Raw genomic sequence first — 21,002 nt, 5'->3', positions numbered from 1 at the left:
ACTGTCTCTACCTCTAGCATCCATCCCCATCCCTGTTGGGCAAAGTGTCTTGCACGGCAGCACCGCTGTGTTGCAAAGATATATTGGGAGAAGCGCGTTTATTAGACAGTTGATCATCATTTCCAAAAGGCAAATATTCCCCTTCAGAGTCAGAGTCTGTGAATAATATTGCAACACATCCTCATGGTGCAACTTTTTATCAGCCATTTGGCCATTTTTTTTTCATAAATCTCAGTTTACTTGCACACTGTGAACTGAACTGCTGCCGCACCAATGACACGTTAGCTCACTTGCTCTGCTATTTTCTCCAACACTTAGGAATAGGAACATGGTCTTAATCGAAGTACTACATGTCTGCCTTCTGTGGTAGGGAATACAAATGAGATATTACACCGTATTAGAAACTTTATTAAGTATGTCTTGTCACAATTTTGCGACTTTGGAGTTTAGAGGGTTAAGATATGATATGTTAAATTAACTCAACTTGATTTGGGATTCTTATCCTATCTTACAAAATTGTATCTTATCTCTAGTTAGGAAATCTTAAACTGCATGATCAAGTTCGACAATCCACTCTCAGGTCTGTTACCAAGCAATCAACACTGCACCAGCGGCTGATGAGGTAAACAAAATAAACAGAACCAAGTTTTTAATTTCAGTGCCGTGGCTTTTCTACTGATCTTATCAACATTTCAAAACAAAATATCTGGTTAGTTTTCACCTTCGCTCACTCATGAAGACAAAAACAGGGAGTGGGCAAGACTTGCCGAAAATGTTTCTGCATTCTTCCAGGGGCAACGCCGGTTGTTCAGCAAAGTGTGCCAGCGGTTGGGGGGTGAAACGACAAGAACCACTCCCCTCCACCCTCAAAGTGATGGACTTATTGATGCAACTTAGCATCTTGACTAGTCAGGACCAAAGATACTGGGACCAGCATCTGCCTCTGTTCCTGTGGTCATATAGGATAGCAGTGCAAGAGTCAAGTCAGTGCACACCTATGGCACTGATGTTTGGGAGGGAGCTCAGCATGCCAGTGGACTTAGTGTTTGGGTCGCCTCCTGAGCCGGAGATTGCTGGTGGGCCAGAACTGGAATACTTTAAGCGGGGACAGAGTGTGGGTGTTCTGCCCCCAGAGGAAGAGGGAGTTGGCACCCAAACTTAGGTAATGACCCAGCAGTCAGCACTAGCAGCCAGGTGCATTGTGGGTATTTGTTGTATTTTTTATTTGATTTTATAAATCTTGCAGATACAATGTATGCCTAAATAGTTAAATAAAATTCCTTCCTTGATATGTGGGTTTTGAAAAGTTGGACAGACTGCATAGGGCCCAGAGGTTAAATAGGGCCCAGAATGGCCCCGGACCCACCTACAGGGATACACATTCACCTACCACTGTCTCACAAAATCTTACTTGAGCATGATGTGAGCCCCCACCCACCAACATTAGTATCTAATGTTTTGGCCACAGCCCCAGATGTTTTCAAATCCTACAAACAATATTAATTGTGTGTCAGTATAACGGATCTGTGCATTTATTGCATTAATAATGTAACTCACGGCTCTTAATAAGTAACTTATTGATTTAATAGGTATTTATGTATATTTACTGAAGACGGTGAATGGTACATGATCTTGGTAAGCAGTTTGACAACATTGTAGTAAATATTTTTGCTGCTTAAAAAAAAAAAAAAAAAAAAATTGTGCTCTTTATGATACCAGCTACATGAAGTATTTGAACCACATAAGTAAATACAAAATGGGTGGGAACTGAAAAAGGTCCATTTTTTAACTTTGAACCATTTAGATGAAAATTTGTAAAAACAAAAAAAAAGAATAAAGAAAAAATATTTTTATTACTAAAAATAATTATAATTTTATTCGAATATGACTTTTTTCCTCCACAGTTTCCAGACCTTTACTATTATTTTAATTTAGTTACTGAGAACAGAGTCTGTTTGTTGTTTTTTGTGCATTTTCAAAGCGTGCTCTCATGCAAATGTGTTATTATGGGTTTGTTTTCCTTCACGCACAACACACTTCACTTTAATTTTGTGTTGTTTTGCGAATGTGTTATTTTGGGTTTGTTTTCCTGCATGCACAACACACTTCACTTTAATTTTGTGTTATTTTGCGAATGTGTTATTATGGGTTTGTTTTCCTTCACGCACAACACACTTCACTTTCATTTTGTGTTATTTTGTGAATGTGTTATTTTGGGTTTGTTTTCCTGCACGCACAACACACTTCACTTTCATTTTGCATTCCTTCAAATTTCCAAAGAAATATGCTAATTGGTGGTTCAAAAGACCAAAATATATGTTTATTGGTTGAATAGATTACACTTTGAACCAGTCGAATGACAATCGGAAAAAATAATAAATATTTTCATTATTAAAAATAAATATAATTTTATTTGAATACGACTTTTTCTTTCCTCCCTGGTTCCCAGACCTAACAGCTTCACTTTTATTGTAATTCTTTGTTACTGAAAACAGAATCTCGATCTGTTTGTTTTTCTGTGCTTTTTCAAAGCGCGCTCTCATGCAAATGTGTTATTTTGGGTTTGTTTTCATGCACACACGACACACTTTACTTTTATTTTGCTTCCCTCCAATTTTCCAAAGAAATATGCTAATTGGTGGTTTAAAATACCAAACTATGTTCATCATAGGTAACACTTTGAACCAGTCAGTGACAATCTTACAAAAAAATAATAAATAAATGTTCATTATTAAAAATAATTATGCAATAGGTGATAATTATATTATAAATTATATAAAGATTAGGGATGCGCGAAATGAATTTTTTTTTACCGATAACGATAGCCGATAATTAAGTCTTTCTTGTGGCCAATGCCGATACCGATAACCAATACATTCATATTTTTATATGATAATTTTGTGCACCCAGGAGAATACAAAATCTAAGATAAACTAATGAAATGTATATTATATATCTGGGTCTAACAATCATAGCAAACATCAGTCCTGACTCTTCAAAAATGTTTTTATTTTTTGTGAAAGGTACCACAATTCTAAACAAATAAAATGCTTTGACATTTGTCAACCTGGAAAAAAATTAAAAGTGCATCATGGAGTAACGTCAGATGTCCAAATGTCCGGTTAATCTTATGTATAGTCCATTCTTATTAGAATAAAACATCAGAGTCGAGATAAAAACATCTCAACTTTTAAGAATGGCTCAAGCCCAATGCAGGTAATGTGACATGAACCAACCAATCAGCTTCACCCTTTCCCTTATAACATCTAAAGCACTGCCAAGGTGGAGAAACAGCTTATCATAGCTCCACAGGAATAAACATTTTTAAATAAATTTAATAACAGAGCTACTGCAAGCCATTTTTAATGCTGAAAATCCATTTATCCTTTGCTGAAAACTTACGGTCTTTATGAAGAGCACAGGTCATGGTTGCTTAGCAGCGACAGACGCCACGGCAGAGCAGGCTACAAAGCCATATGTAGAGAGCGGTTGGGAGAGAAAGAGAAAGAGAAAGCGGCGCGGCTACCGTTTTCCACGCGTTTTTTGGTGCGACATGTGAACGGCCCCTAAAACAGATCACCGCGCCGAAAGAAAGCAGCTGCCGCCTTACAAAACAATGCATTCTGGTAAGATCATTTGTCTGACTTTGATCGGCGCTGCAGCCGCCTTTCGATCACATGTGCCATCAAAGTACCGTGAGAGCAAAACGAGAGCAGTCGCAGAGGTCAGGCGCTGCAGTTGCTTAAAACCGGCTGCGAAAGCCTTGATGACGACACACTTTATTCTCATTTGTCAGATTATGTGACGACAAGCACCAAGTGTACTGCGTGTTTTTCTTAAAAAAGTTCATAAAGAATATCTGATATTCAAACAAAACATTAATGATGAAAATGAAGATTAGGCGATATGGTAAATATATATTCTTATTGTATAAGAGTTAAAGTTTGAAGAAAAAAAAAAAAAAAAAAAAGGTCAACCAGAGGCCGTTTTTTAATGGATGTTGTGAGAGGCTTCACTACACTGAATAAACTGCTTATAAAAATTGAAAAATGTCCTGTAGCGAACTACAAAACCGAGATACAAATATTGCATTACATTAAAGTAACTCACATGATATGATCAACAAAAAAGCAAAACGATTGTAGCCTATAGAATAAATGATAGGGTCACTTTTTTTCTTTTATTTATTTATCTTATGTAGTTTCATTCCTTATTTTCCTTTATTCCTTTTTTTTGTATGTTTGGAATACAGTTTCATCATCTATAAATGTCCGACTTGACTGCCGTCTCTTTACTCCTCCCTCGACTGCAAGCGGCTGCTCTCGCCAGCCTGCGGCAGGCTAGTGTAGTGCATCTCGAACGCACCTAAAAACATCCAGACCTGTGAAGATGGTGATGACGACACTGGTGATGACGACACAGATGATGACGTATCAAACGCGACAAAGTCAATGCAGTTTACAGCTGCAGTCACTTGCACTCGGAAAGCAGATGAATCTCAGATAAACTAGACTGATTAATTGATTAACCAGCAAGAGTACTTTATCGGATCGGGTTTCATTTATTTGTCGGAGCGATAAAAATGACGTAATTTTTACCCATATCGGTCGATAAATATTGTGCATTCCTAATAATGATAATTATTTTATGTGAATTACTTTTTAACTCCTTGGTTCCCAGACCCGTTTACCTTTATTGTAATTATTTTTTACTAAAAATATAATCTCTGTCTGTTTGTTTTTCTGTGCTTTTTCAAAGTGTGCTCTCATGCAAATGTGTTATTTTGTGTTTGTTTTCATCCAATCACAACACACTTTACTCGCGTTTGTTCAAATTTCAAAAGAAACATGTTAATGCACAAGCATAGCATCAAACTTCCGCTGTCTCCAGAAGTCAGGATATCAGTTTCCGGTTGCCAAAAATGTCAGTGTTTAAATGTGTCTGAGATCTGTCTAAATCAAGCATCAGTGATGTCCTTCATATGGTTGATGCCTGGTCTCCTGCTCCAAAACGCAGGCAATACAAGGGATTTAAACATTCATTTGTGTTTGTTTGTTTGTTTGTTTGTTTGTTTGTTTGTTTGTTTGTTTGTTTGTGTGTGTGTGTGTGTGTGTGTGTGTGTGTGTGTGTGTGTGTGTGTGTGTGTGTGTGTGTGTGTGTGTGTGTGTGTGTGTGTGTGTGTGTGTGTGTGTACCTGGTATTTATCATGTTATGGGGACCAATTTTTCCACTTTTACAGCCTGGGCAGGCTGGTCTTAGCTGGAGGTTTCCCAGCCCAACCAGCCTAGGCTGGATTTAGCTGTTTTTTTCAGCAGGGTGGAAAGCATCCGCTGTGTACAAACGTCTGTCAGACGTCTGAAAGATGTCGGTTTTACACACATTCTAATTCATAAACATCTTAAAGACATCTAATAGATGTGTATTTGACATCTGATAGGAGATGTCCAATAGACGTATTGTAGATGAGCAAACTACGTCTTGCAGATGTAAATGCAGGTGTCAAATAGACGTCTCCGAGATGTACGTTTGCTATCAGGTATTTAAAAGTACACTTAACAAAATGGAAAAAGGTAAACTTAAAGCTTTTGGACACTTGATTGAATGCTAATTGTAATTTTGAAGCATGAACTTGATCTTCAAAATCTTTTCTTTTTTAGGAGTGGGATGGTGGAAGCAATTGACCCTTTTACCTCTGATTTAACCATTGACACTTTAATGTCCATTTGTGCATGTTTCGAAGCCGGTTTACTCACATGCTCTGCCCCCTCATTTCCTTTCACACCCATATGTGGTTTACCCACATGAAGTATACTATAGGTCTTGATTGCTTTATTCTACATAAACTCCACATCGCTTCTGTTGCAGTTCTGCTTAACAAGCTAATTAAAACTATCATTTATTGAAAAAACAACAACAAGCTATTTAAAACTGAATGGGAGTCACCAAAGAGCTAGGTATATTGCTATAATCTCTGTAGTAAAAACAGGTATATGATCTGATATTCTTGATTAATCCAGTATCTCATCTTTTACTTGAGCCTTCTAATTTCTAGAGGCACTTCACCCATTTCTACTTGTACTGCTGTTATTGGAGAGGATCTTATTGCTCCACAACATATTTGCAGTGCTTGTGACTGTATTGCCTCAATCTTTAAAATCTGTGAATTAGATGCAGAACTGTACACCATACTACTATAATAAATAGCTGCTCCTATCAGTCCACAGTATATTCTTTTAAAGAGACTGACAACACGCTCCCCATTCAACTCCTGCTGAACACCTGATTACATTTATAGCTTTTTTTGCATTTGTCAACCATTTTCTGGATACGAATTCCAAAATTCAGTTTAGTATATATCCACATTCCCAGAAATCTAATCACTGACACCTGCTCCATACATTTTTAATGTTCATAATTTAATTTTTTTCTTTTTGTTAAACATTTCACAATGTTTTTTGATACAGAAAAGAGGAAACCACACTCATTAGACCAATTCTCTACTCTTCTTCTTCTCTAGATGCCCCACATTGCACTCCGTTTTTCACTGAGTGCCATAATCTCTATATAAGGCTCTTCCTAGTCTCATGTATATCTGTATTAATAAATCATTAATAATGCTATTGAATAAAATAGGACTACTTATGCTTCCTTGAGGTGTTCCATTCTTTACTGGTTAAATCTGAGAATAAGCAAAACGCACCCCAACTTGTATAGTTCTTTTAGACTTTTAGAAGAAACTCTTAATCCAATTATAAATTTCCTTTAATTCCCATTCTTTCTAGTTTTATTAAAAGTCCCTCTTTCATCTCACGTCATATGCTTTTTCAACTTTGAAAAATACTCCTACTAACAATTCCTTGTTTACTTGTGCCTTTCTTATTTCAACTTTCAAGCAGAGTACGGAATCCATTGTGTTTCACCCTTTCCGAAAAATCACTTTGGTGTTTTCTTCTCAATGATATGCACCAATCTGCTCATTACCATATGCTACATCAGTCCGCAAAGATTTAATGTTAATACTATGGGCCTGTAGTTATTGGGATGTGTATGATCCTCGCCAGGCTTTGCAAATGGCACTATGACACCATGCTTCCAGTCAGCTGGTAACTGTCCTGATTCCTACACCTTATTAAATAGGCTCAAAAAGATACATAGTGAATTCTCTGATGGATGTTTTACCATCTCATAACAAATATCATCCCTTCCAGAAGAAATTGCCAATGCTTTCTTCAACTCATACAGAGTAAACTCTGAATCTAACATACATCCAGATGGTCCTTTCCTCCATAATCTGGTTCGTACTCATGATCTTTTCCCTATACCTCCTCATTTCTTCGGAGAAATTTAAGTTTCTGTGCACTTTAGCAAACTTTTCCTCCTATTGCCAGCCTTCTTCTTTCCTATTACATCTTCAGCAGTACTCTGGAGAACTTCATATAACTTATAATTAAAAACTTGTACATCTTCCATTGAATTATTAAATTCAGACGTCCTTTTATGACAGAACTCCTTACAACTTGTGTGTTGTGTACATTAAAATAACCACACCAAACCATTTTATGACTTCCATTACCTCCAATACTTTCTAGTTTATCTTTACATAACCTGACACATGGATTATAAAGTTAATTATTCTAATTCTCTATTTGCCTTCCCATATTTCAACCACCACAACCTCTTGCTCTCCACTGACCTCAACTGTTCTATACCCAATAACGTGTTTAATAAATGTAGCTACCCCTCCACAATTTCCTTTTTTCTCTTCGAATTGTAATGTATCCATACATTTATTAATAAATTGAGGTTTAAGCCACGTCTCTTTAACACATATGATGTCAGGACTATTTCCTTGATTTGCTAAAAAAAAAAAGTAAATTCTTGTCCATTAGCAATTAAACTTTCTGCATTCTGCAATTATTGCATTCTGTTGCAATATTGTTATCACCATTATCTAACACCACAGGTTTGACTGTTTTCTGACTGTCTATTTACTGTTTGCATCTTAAGCCAATCGTTTATCATATCTACCAAAACATCCTCTAATTCCAAGTACTTTTCAGCAACATGATTTTAATTCTCTCGGTCATGCTTTCAGATAGTGTGAAGCAATTCAGCACTTCTGCTATGAACGTTACAATTTATACTTTGTCAATACACAATTGACACATCCTCCACAATTACAGCACTTAGGATTAACACCATGCCCACATGCCATACTCATGATCACCTGCACATTGTACACATCTCTTTTTGCCTCTACACACTGCCGCTATGTGACAGAACATTTGGGATTTATAACATCTTGGTGTTGGAGGAACATATGGTCTAACAGTGTAGCTCACAAACTCTCACGTAATTTGTTCTCATCGATGTTTAACACTACTTAGAGACTGTCTGTCTTTTCATTATTTCTGATGCATTTAAGCCATAGTTATATTTCTTTGATTTTATCGATTGAAGCATCAGTTGGAATTCCTGTTATCACACCTCTAACCCAATTCTTTTCTTCTGGGATTTTATTCCCAGAGCCATTTTTGCTGCCTACAGTCTTTACAGAAAAACATCAATTTGCCATTTCTCAAGGTCTTAATACTTTATATCGTTCCTAATATTTCTTTGATTGTTTTTGTTAGTTTCAAATGGTTAATTACATTAACAGAGTCAGTAGCAAACTTCAGCAATACCTTATTTTCCTCTTTTCTCCTTTTCTGATGATTTCAGTTTCCACTGTCCGCTTCTGAAATTTGTCCCCAACTTTTCCATTTGTTACTTGAATTATCGCCACTATTCACATCAACCACTTCAACCTCCATTTCCGGACTGCTTTCCAAATCCATACCACTTCCCACCATCAGCCCTACAGTCACAATCCAGCTCGTCAGTTTATCGTCGTGCCTCATTTTGCTTGCTATTCTTGACTATCTGTATATTAGACAATTACTAATCACGATGAAAGTTACTATTTTTCACACTCATTCACCATTTTGGGTTCCACGCTCTTAATCACGGTCAAATTCAACATTTTTACCATCTCAGTTCAGAAATCCGGCTCTATGTAATCACACCATACTGTTGAGTACTAATTATCAGCTTACCTGTTACCATATAAATGGCATACCATAAAATGACCCGGGTCCTCGCAACGCCAACAGGCCAGGCCAAGGACTCCCCACCGCCCTAGTGGCAGGAAGCAAGTCAAGGAATTGGCGTGAAGAGAGCAGAGGAATGGGGGCTGCGGCCGGGCCACTGCTGGTCGAACTCACCCACCTGGGCAGTGCCCTCAGGGCAGCCGCTGGATCCATCCTTGGACAACCCTTGTCCCAGGGTGGGGCTTGTGGAAGGGGATTTCCTCTGGACCTGGGAAAAGGGATGGGTTTAGAGGGAGAAAACACAGGGGAAGGGAGAGAGATGGCAGGGATTCGCCGACCCCAGGCACACCACCATCTGGTCCTCCGCAGTTGGATGGCCTGTTTCAGTGACGTCGGGCGGTGGCACTGGACCCACTGGGCAGTTTTTCTTGGCAACCGAGCCATGAACTGCTCCAGTACCACTTTGTTGATGATTCCCTTGACCTCGTTTTTCTCTGCCATCTGGACGAGGGCTTGGAAACGCCATTCCTGATCATCTCTCATGCCCAGCAGCGCCTGATGGTGTTCTTGGTGGAGACCTGCGAGTGATTGAATGACCTCCGCAAATGGCGATCCTGGCAGTGACTGCAAGAAGGCGATGGTGTTGCAGTGCAGCAAGTTTCAGAGGGTGAAAGGAAGAAGACAGGGTCGGCGTGACTGGTACTTGTATTTTATTGAGAGTCTTTTAAATACAAAACAAATGTAAGTAATGCTCACTGCGCTCTTAGTCATTCAGCGAATAACTCATAATACCATAACAGCATATAGCAACAGTCTTTCCCTAGACAGCACGAGTTACAGTACCAGTCAGTCTCTACCTCTGTTGCTTCTGGCCTTCTGCTGGCTTTTATCTGCCCTCTCCACACCAATTACTGAAACGAGACACAGGTGCTCATCATTTGCACTTGACCTACTTATGCACTGCTCATCTTCTGTCTCTCTCTCACACTGCAGACCTCGCTGAACCACGCCCACCCTGCCACAGTCGTTAAAACGACATAACAAATTGATATTCCAACATAAGTGAATGGGGGGAAAAAATCAGCAATTGTGTGGCAGCAATGCGTCACTGTACAAAAGACCAAAACATATGTTTATTGGTAAAATAGGTAACACTTTGAACCAGTCAAACAATCTGGAAAAAAAAAAAGAATAAATATTTTCATTGTTAAAAATTATTATAATTTTATTTGAATATGACTTTTTTTCCTCCCTGGTTTTACTTTTATTGTAATTATTTGTTACTAAAAACAGAATCTCTGTTTGTTTTTCTGTGCTTTTTCAAAGTGTGCTCTCATGCAAATTCATTATTTTGTGTTTGTTTTCATGCACGTACGACACACATTATTTTCATCTTGGGTTCCTTCAAATTTCCAAAGAAATATGCTAATTGGTGGTTTAAAAGACCAAAACTTATGCTTATTGGTTGAATAGGTAACACTTTGAACCAGTCAAATGACAATCTGAAAAAAAAAGAAAAAATAACATTTTCATTATTTAAAATAATAAGTTTTATTTGAATGACTTTTTTTCCTCCCCGGTTCCCATACCTAACTGTTTTAATTTTTATTGTAATTCGTTGTTACTAAAAACTGAATGTCTGTTTGTTTTTCTGTGCTTTTTGAAAGCGTGCTCTCATGCAAATTCATTATTTTGTGTTTGTTTTCATACACGTATGACACACTGTACTTTCCCTTTGCGTTCGTACAGATTTCCAAAGAAACATGCTATTGGACTTTGTGCACAAGCGTACTGTTAAACTTCTAGTGTCTCCAAAAGTTGAAAGCGGAAGCGAACTGAATGGGGGGAAAAAAATCAGCAATTGTGTGGCAGCAATGTGTCACTGTACAAAAGACCAAAACATATGTTTATTGGTTAAATAGGTAACACTTTGAACCAGTCAAACAATCTGGAAAAAAAAAAAAAAAAGAATAAATATTTTCATTGTTAAAAATTATTATAATTTTATTTGAATATGACTTTTTTTCCTCCCTGGTTTTACTTTTATTGTAATTATTTGTTACTAAAAACAGAATCTCTGTTTGTTTTTCTGTGCTTTTTCAAAGTGTGCTCTCATGCAAATGAGTTATTTTGTGTTTGTTTTCATGCACGTACGACACACATTATTTTCATCTTGGGTTCCTTCAAATTTCCAAAGAAATATGCTAATTGGTGGTTTAAAAGACCAAAACCTATGCTTATTGGTTGAATAGGTTACACTTTGAACCAGTCAAATGACAATCTGAAAAAAAAAAGAAAAAAGAACATTTTCATTATTTAAAATAATATGTTCTATTTGAATGACTTTTTTTCCTCCCCGGTTCCCATACCTAACTGTTTTACTTTTTATTGTAATTTGTTGTTACTAAAAACTGAATGTCTGTTTGTTTTTCTGCGCTTTTTCAAAGCGTGCTCTCATGCAAATTCATTATTTTGTGTTTGTTTTCATACACGTACGACACACTGTACTTTCCCTTTGCGTTCGTTCAGATTTCCAAAGAAACATGCTATTGGACTTTGTGCACAAGCGTACTGTTAAACTTCTAGTGTCTCCAAAAGTTGAAAGCGGAAGTGAAAGGCGGTTGGTAGACGAGCTCGATTATTACTGGAGCGCTGATGGTGAGAAGTGGTGTGGATAGTGGAGTTAATGCAAGTAACAAATCGTAAGTGAACCTCAGAAAAGAAAGAAAATAGAGAGTGAAAAGGTAAATCACCAGGCAAAGAGAAAAGAAGAATATAAGGTATTGCTGAAGTTTGCTACTGACTCTGTTAATGTCATTAACCCTTTGAAACTAACAAAACACTCAAAGAAATATTAGGGGCCATATAAAGTAGTAAAGGGGTCCTTTACAAAGGGCTCTTGTAAAAAGTCTTTATTTTGATTTGGGGGTGCACTGGAACATGCTCTAATGCTAGGTAGTTCATAAAAGTAGTATTGGTGCTATCGTCAGCCTGCGAGATTGTCCATACATGATATTATCATTAATGTGCTAATTTATTTAATAATTTATATGCCTGAAACCAGCTGTATGATGAATAAATCTCTTACCACACACTGCACACAACTATGATAGTCACTCTAATCAATGCTATTGTTTACATCAGCCGTGGCTCTACATGTGTTTCGACCCTCTATACTGCACACGTCAATGGTGTGGCTCCAGCATGGCTACTGGAGCAGTTCACGGACACTCTAGTAAATCCTCACACTAGTACCCTGCGGCTCGCTGAAGCATCCCAGAAACAGCTATCCATGCTACATCGCTAAAGTTAGGCTATGGGCCTTTATCACACGTCCATGTTCGAAAATTAGAAGTTTCAAATAGTAGTTTTCAAAATAGTATAGTTTTCATATAGTCAGCTAACCAAACGTGACGCGGTCCATAACCTCCAACAGCTCTTCATATGCAGGGCAGGAAGGATGGGAGGACACGGCCTCTGCCTCCTCCTCTAACATTTCCTGCTCATCTTGCGTAGAACCCAAAAGAGCATTTGCTCCGGGATCCGCCGACATCAAAGAAATGGCGTCATCATCATCCAAGAGTTCACTCTCGTCCCTGGATGACAAGCGAGAAAGGAAAAGCCCCTTTTCCAACTCATTAGCAAGATCCACCTGTGATCCCCACGAACTCAGTTTCCTCAGAGCCTCAGCATCAGCGGGACCCGAACCGCAAGGCACAAATGAATGCTCTTCCTTCCTCGAAAAGAGAGACAGACGAGATCGGAGCTTTTTCACATTTCACATTTTTATTGCACAATGGGAGGAACATTTAACCGTTAATAGGGTGGATTGCCTGGGGGAAAAAACTGTTCATGTGCCTGGTAGTCCTGGTATTTGGGGCTCTGTAGCGCCGGCCGGATGGTAAGAGTGAACACACGATGCCCCCTTGAGGACATCGCATGCGTGCTCTTCACCCAAACAAAAGACGCAAAGATTGTGTGTGTCATCAGGTGTCCGATAACGCGGACACGCATCAACACACCTCTTAAACGTTTTGCTAGTGCTCGCCATGATAGAAAGAGAAATAACTCTTATTAGGTTTTAAAATGCACGCTCAGAGAAGCTGAAGATGACGAAGAGAATGTTGTGTTGCACCGGCACCTCTTTATAATGTGGTCGCCCGGTAGTGGCGCACCGGCAGTGACGGTTGCGCCGCAGTGAAATCATAAGCTGTCGCCGGCCATTTTATGTAGTTTTTCTATATATTCTTCAGACACAAGTCATGCTGCAGCGTTCCCCTAGCACCCTCTAGAGGATGCAGTGAGAGTTTCCACGAAAGGGAATTGCAAAAGGTAGCTGGAAACTTTACAGTCACCCAAACAGAATCCAAGATATCTGAACAGGAAGAAGAAGAAGAAATTAACTCATCAGGACTAGAAGAACATTCAGCAGCAACTGAAATTGCTGAAGACACTCCATTACTAAAAAACATACCAGAGAACTGATTTACAGTGAGAAAGTTGATGCTACGAGAATAAAAACCTGTAGTTTTCATAGTACCCAATAAACTAGAAGGGGAGACATTACACACAATATGTTTATGATCTGAGAAACAAGGATCTTTAATGATTGTGTTACCAATAGAAAACCCATAAGACATGATAAGGTCCAGAATGTGACCAAGTACATGTGTAGAATGTTCTTTATGCTGAGTAAAACCAAAAGAATCCAAAACATGGATAAACTCTAGGACAGCATACGTGAATATTGAAATCACCCAAAATTAACAGACGATCATATTATGTAATTATATGAGAAACAAATTCAGAAAACTCCTTTTTAAATCTTTATCTGGCTTTGGGGGGCCTGTGAACCAGAATACATAATAACGGAGTGGAAGCAGATTCTATCAGAACACATTGAGATTCAAAAGTATAAAAGTTCCCAGCAGAAACAGTCTGAGATTTAAACCAGTTCCTGAAAACCATAGCCACTCCACCTCCTTTTTCAACACATCTTGGTGTGCTGATAAAACAACAGTCTAAAGGACAAAGTTTGTCAAAGACAGATGACTCACCTGCTCTTGTCCAGGTCTCAGTTAAAAACAAGAAATCCAATTTGTGGCTGGTAAAAAAGTCAATTTTTCAAGTCACGGGTCTGGCATTACCAGTGCCATTTTAACGTGAGAAACAACAGTTTGTGATTGACGGGCATATTCCAGTGATTTAATATTTTGAAGATTCACACCCCTGCTTCGAACACGTACTCGTGCAGGAGCACAGAATTTAGCCGACTGTCCCTGATCTGGGATGATGGGCAGATGACAAGCATATCTCACATTGCACAAATGCCGAGCCAGGTCTAAACCATGGCGACGGTAGGAAGATGTGAAGGAACATGTAGAGAGTTGAGCCAAAGAGATAGAAACTTCCCTCCTAATCCTCACCCAGACACCTCCGCGATGTCCCCATCCTTCTGTGACGTTTCCGATATGGAGGTGATCATGAGTATGGCATGTGTGGGCATGGTGTTAATCCTAAATTCTGTAATTGTGGAGGAGAGCACAATGCAGGGTATGGAGGATGTCAAGTAAGGAAAAAATGCAGTGAAAGTCCAAAATGTCAGAGTAGCTGAAGGTATATCTTATGCTGAGGCTCTAAAGAAAGTAAAACAGACACCCAAAGCAATAGAAACCAGGATAACAGAGCCACAACAACAATTATGTTAAAAGATAATATATAATTTGTAACGTTCATAGCAGAAGTAGCCGGCACGTCACTACAGGTGCAGGTGAGAAGGCTGGACCTGGGGTAAAGCTCAAGGCTTGGAATCAAGGAGATTCCTTCAGGGGGATACATCTAAGTACCTTAGACTTACCAGAACATATGAGCTACTGCTGGCTCTGGGTCTGTTCCCTCAGGAACTGACTCGCAAACGAAGAGCAGCAGACCTGTTCCGGGAGACATGGATAGAGTGGAGCCCAGGAAACCAGGGCTTAGATCCAACTCCAGAAAGATTTTTTTTTTGGAACCGTTCTATTAAGGGGGCCACCCTAGGAGTGTAACGAAAATTCCTAGGTAACAGATAGCCCAAACAGGACAGACAGTTGGTAAAACTGTTAGTCGACTGATGTATTGACATTGAGCTATACTTGACCATCTTTCAAATAGTGGATCAGTAGAGGACAGGCTCCTAACCCCAAGATACAGGGAGGAACACCCGTCCCACCAGGGGGGTGGCACACTATAAGGGACTCTCTGTAGAGAGGGGAGCGTTGCAAGCCCTATTCAAGCCTGAGAAGGGAGAATCAACCCTTGAAAGTCAGGAAAAGACAGTCTCCTAACCCTGAAAGACAGGGAGGTAAACCTGACCCACCAGGAGTGGAGCTCTAACAGGGAACCTTCCGACAAGTGAAATGAACACAATCAAAACAGGATTTAAACCAAATAAGGGCAAACGGGAACTAAACAGGAACATACATGTGACAGGTCTTCCAAAGCAGCAGAAATAATGATAACCAGTAAAAACACACACATAGGCCTATTGCATCTCAATAGAATGGTATAAAATTAACTACATGGTTTCTAGGTACTTGTATGAAGAACAATAGTCTAAATACATTTAGTACAAATGCACAAACGCTTTAGCTTAATCACAAAATACTGTAATTATATTCCATTACTCTTTTAATATTGTAACAACTGGCTGTTCTATAGAACTTGGAGCTGACCAGAGCTAACCTAGGCTAATTAAACTGTTACTAAATTAATTGCTAGCGGGGTGCTAGTATCTATGCATCGCAACTTTTAACTTGGCAAACGTGCGAGCATTCATGTCCCATACACTGCACAACCCTGAGTGACTCTGTGAGCAGTAGCATAGGCAGAACAAACCAGAAGGTGGCAGCATCATGTTCTTCACCATTTATTTTGAACGCAGAATAAGAACTTACATAGGCAAGGCCATATTGGCAAGTCCCTCACCTACACATCTCTCTCCATGATGGGAACAGCACATTTTTTACATAGCAGAGCAGTAAATGAACTAAACCCACCCGAAATAACTTGCACATAAACACATATAACATTGCCAATGCAAAAACCCAACCATCTTGCTTAATGCATAAATCAACTCCCTTAAACAAATACCCACAATGCACCCCCTCCAAGAGAGTTAGTATCTCCACAACCCTAAGCTCCAGTAAATAAAATCCAGCAAATGTCCTTGCCGGCGTCGAACATGCTTCGGCCTTCCTGATGTTCTACCCCCAGCACCAGGCTCAGCCCTGAGTCCGTCATTGTCTGTCCCAGTGTTGGGAGTGGATGGTAGGGAGCCAGAATTTCCCCAGGTCCCTGCCAATGATGAGCCAGTTTGGATGACAACCCCCACTTCCTCTGGGGGCAGAACATCCATACTCTGTCCTCTGTTCCAAGGGTAGACCCGTGGACCCAGATGTCATACGTCCTCTAGGGCCTCCCTGGCCAGTTGATGGACCATTCTCAGTTTCTCTTTCAACTGCCTGAAGTAGTCCAGTTCTGGCCCACAAGCAATCTCTGGCTCAGGAGGCAACCCAAACACTAAGTCACCGGTGTGCACTGACTTGACTCTTGCACTCCTGTCCTCTATGTCCACAGGACTAGAGGCAGATGCTGGTCCCAGTATCTCTGGTGCTGACTGGTCACGATGGCAAGTTCGGTGGCCAGGGTGTGGTTGAACCACTCAACCAGTCCATTACTTCTCTTCTTCACTCCCAACCGCTGGCACACCGCACTGAACAACCAGCTCTAGAGATAGGCAGAGGTGTCAAGTAACAAAGTACAAATACTTTGTTACCTTACTTCAGTAGAAGTTCTGAGTATCTATACTTTACTGGAGTAATTATTTTTCTACTTCTACTCCTTACATTTTCACGCAATTATCTGTACTTTCTACTCCTTACATTTTAAAAATAGTCTCATTACTCCCATTTAATTTCGGCTTGTTTTCATTCTGGCTTGTATTCGTAAAAAAACAAAACATATACAGATAAATCGCGCCATCCGGATAGAGTGAATTTGATTGAGAAGTATAAACATTAGGGCTGCCCTAATAAACATATAACATTCCGACACCCTATTGGTTTGTACGGGATTCATCGCACCTGCACATGACACAAATCACGTCACAAGGACATAGCCAGTGTTGGGGCTATTACTCAAAAAAGATTATTTCTTAAAAGTTATTATTTCTCCACTACTGGCTCATTTATCAAACGGGTGCTGTCTCTTCATCCTCCGCAGATTAAGCTAAAGTAGGTAGGGTAGCTGAGTTGATACTTCAACTTCTACAGAAGAATTTTTAAACCCTAGTATCTATACTTCTACCTGAGTAATGAATGTGAATACTTTTGACACCACTGGAGATGGGGCATTTGACGCTGAGGCTCAGAAGCCTGTTTTACTCTATTGAAGCAGACTGGTTCAAAAGTCTGTGTTGAGGCTTGAATCAAATCTCCATCATCACGTGACCAATGATGTTTGAGGCTTCAAATTTCACAATGAAACACCTAAAGCGAGGAAACGGATTCGAATCTTTGGCACAGCTTCATTGATTATAAGGAAATGCGAAATATGAAAGTGGCTGCTATAATTGCAGCAGACACTGGTAAGGTCTGTATTTGAGGCTTTGAAACTTAATCTTTTTTGGTACAATCAGGGGAAAAGTCTCAAAAGCTTCACAAGGCTTCATCTGCCCATGTCTAACCGGCTCTCAAAGTTCCGCCCCTGATCACTATGAAGTTCATTTTGCCCTCAACCAGGAGGAACACTGTCTGGGGAACGCTGGCACCATCAGGCCAGTGCTGAGCCTTGCATCTCCGCGTCGTCTCGCTCTTCAGGTGCTCTAGCATTATGCTGTTCTCAAGGATGCTGTGGTCTAATTCAGCGGTTCCCAATTCCAGTCCTCGTGACCCACGGCTCTGCACATTTTGTGTGTTTCACGCATCGCTTCCGACGTTTGTTCTATTCCAACGTTACTGCCCTTCGAAGTGGACATCACAGGACATCACATTTGAAGGTCATTAAAGAGTGCGAGACATAAATTTAAAATGCATTTATTTACAGATGCACTTATGTCACACTTCTCTAGTAAGTTTCATCTGTGTGTGAAGACGCTACATGCGGTGGCGTAGCGCAAATATGTGAATGAATGTTTCGAAGTAGTAAACAGATTTCCCCCGCTTAGGGAGCAGGGAGCAATGAACACTTTGCAGGGACCATGTAAATCGGATCGCAGTTCCTGCACAGACCTCACTTCTAATGAGCTGGTTATCTGAATCAGGTGTGTTAACTAAGAGAGACATGCAAAATGTGCAGAGCGGTGGGGCTCGAGGACTGGAATTGGGAACCGCTGGTCTAATTCATCTATACTTTGCTCCATAATGGAGTCTTCTGACACCACTGTAACAACTGGTTGTTTTATAAAATGTGGGGTTGACTGGAGCTAAGCTAAGTTAATTAAACTGCTACCGTTGCAGTGTTTAACTTGGTGAGTGGAAAGTGTGAGCACCCGTGTCCCATACGCTGCATGATCCTAAGGGTCTCTGTGAGCAGTAGCTTAGGCAGTACAAATGCAGGCAAGGCCTGCCCTACACATCTCTCTGTGATGGTAAGAGCATATTTTTTACATACAGGGCTGTAAATGAACCAAACCCACCCAAACTAACTTGAACATAAACACATAACATTGCTAATGCAAAAACCCAACCATGCTTAAATAACACCTAAATCAACTCCCATAACAAATACCCATAATGCACCTGGCTGCTAGTGCTGACTGCCAGGTCATTACAATACATTTAATACATGTCTACATTAATAATATAATTATTCTGACTGTCTTGTTGCGCAGTGTTTCTCCTGTTTGTCAGAGCTGTTTCATTTGTGTTCTTCAATGATTTCACCCTGGATCTCACAGTACTGTTTAGAGCTCCCAAGTAAGCACATCTACTCTAGTAAACTTGCGCTCCACTGCAGAACTTTGATACGAAAGAACCCCGAACATGCAAAACAACAAACATACGGACATGCAAACCAATAAACATAGGTTTTGACCTTTTGAACCATCAATTAGCATGTTTCTTTGGAAATTTGAAGGAATGCAAAGTGAAAAAGTGGGCTATGCATGTATGAAAACCAAATAACCCATTTGCATGATAGCACGCTTTGAAAAAGCACAGAAAAACTTTTTTAGTAAAAAAGAATTACAATAAAAGTAAAACAAAAGTAAAACCGTCAAACTCATTCTCAATATTTGTATTTAAGTTCATTAAATATATGCCATGCAGCAGTATTTATTTATTTATTTTACTGTCCAGCATCATCCAATCTGTTTTAAAATGATGTATTTTGCAGTTGGTTAGTGAAGTTTAATATGCCTTCCTGCTATACTTCTTTAAATCTTTTTGTGACTGCTTTTTCATATTTTTTTTCAGATTTGAGTTTTTCTGTGCCATGTAAGTAATTGGTTGTTATGCATATATGTATAAATATATAGTTTCACAGGCTGTGATTGTCACAGTTCGTGTGAGGGAAATAGAGTGCATGAAGACGAGATGCTATAACAAGACTTTAATGATATAAGCTATAGGGTAAATCCATACAGTCAGGAGAAACACAAACACAATGTGGTAACCTTGAAGCCAGACACCAGAATACTGAACACATACCAACTAACAAAGACAGGTTAATGAGACATAGGCAGGTGATGGGTATAACATTAATGACAGAAACACCAAATATGGGTATATGGGAGGTGTTACAGGGTGATGCCGACGGAGGAAGGAGCCACGGTACAGACAGGAGGGATCCGGAGCATTAGGAGCCAGGTGAGACCCAGGCCAAGATGGTGGCCCACAGTGGAGCCGACAGAGGGAGGAGCCATGGTGAAGGAAAGGCTGACGACTCCAGGGGGCCGACTGACGGAGGTGGAGCAGGTGAAGTGGAGACAGAGAGCTGAAGATCCTGGACAAAACAGAGGATCTGGAGGGTAATTTTTAAACTATAAAATTGTATTCATTTAAAAGGTCACACTTTATATTTGGGCGAAACAGAGGATTTGGAGGGCGACTGAGGTAGAGGACAGAGGTGGAGCCGGAGCCGGAGCTGGAGCCGGAGCCGGAGCCGGAGCCGGAGGGAGCAGCCCAATGGATGGTGGGATGATGACCGAACATGACGGGCTCTGGCTTTGGGGCACTTCACGGCTCTGTTGCTCCACTAGGCGATGGCTTGTTGGTCACGCTGGGCTCCATCCATGGTGGGCTTGGGCTCTGGCTCAGCGATTCGGGGTGATGATTGGCTGGGCTCTGGGTCTAGAGTGGGGCTAGTGTCGTCTTCCATGGTCCGCGAAGATCTGCTGGACACCAGCACCCACTTAATATAGGTGGCAAGGCTCTCCCGAGGACCATCCCCGGGCAGCTGCGCCTTAGTGGTGGTGTTAGGTCCGCCTCTATAGAAAGTACAGAGGTAGCTGTCCGAGTAGTGTGTCATAGGGGAGAGGAACACAAAGTTTTTGATACTGTCCTTGCTCCAGGAGGAGGATGAGGACAGATGGGTCATTTATGGCGAGAACCAAAAAAAAAAAAAAACACTGAAAAGAAGAAAAATAAATGCGGGTAGCGCACTGTTTACTTCACAGTATTTGGCCTGGCTATCTGTCATGGTTTGTGAAGTGAATAGAGCGCAGGGGGAGGGGGGGGGGGGGGGGGGTAGACACATTCGTGGCTGCTGGTAAGCAGAGGTGTCAAGTAACGAAGTACAAATACTTCGTTACCTTACTTAAGTAGAAATTTTGAGTATCTATACTTTACTGGAGTAATTATTTTTCAGACGACTTTTTACTTCTACTCCTTACATTTTCACGCAATTATCTGTACTTTCTACTCCTTACATTTTAAA

General features: G+C 40.1%; 1 protein-coding gene across 3 annotated transcripts in view; it reads left to right on the top strand.

Moving 5' to 3' along the window:
* The window catches only part of LOC141333948 (C-type mannose receptor 2-like), a 45,247-nt gene that overhangs the window by 9,722 nt on the left and 14,523 nt on the right, over nt 1-21,002 (top strand). The window contains exon 2 of one of the 3 annotated variants that reach the window (XM_073839100.1): nt 19,861-20,094. The exons of 1 other annotated variant lie outside the window; for it this stretch is intronic. The gene's annotated coding sequence lies outside the window, so the exon portion shown is untranslated. Of the gene's footprint in view, nt 1-17,296; nt 20,095-21,002 lie in introns of those variants that run through there. One more of the 3 variants, XM_073839099.1, reaches the window with a different exon arrangement.

Source organism: Garra rufa, chromosome 4, assembly GCF_049309525.1.
Source record: "Garra rufa chromosome 4, GarRuf1.0, whole genome shotgun sequence".
Taxonomy (NCBI): Eukaryota; Metazoa; Chordata; class Actinopteri; order Cypriniformes; family Cyprinidae; genus Garra; species Garra rufa.
This window is presented reverse-complemented; position numbering and strand designations above follow the sequence as displayed.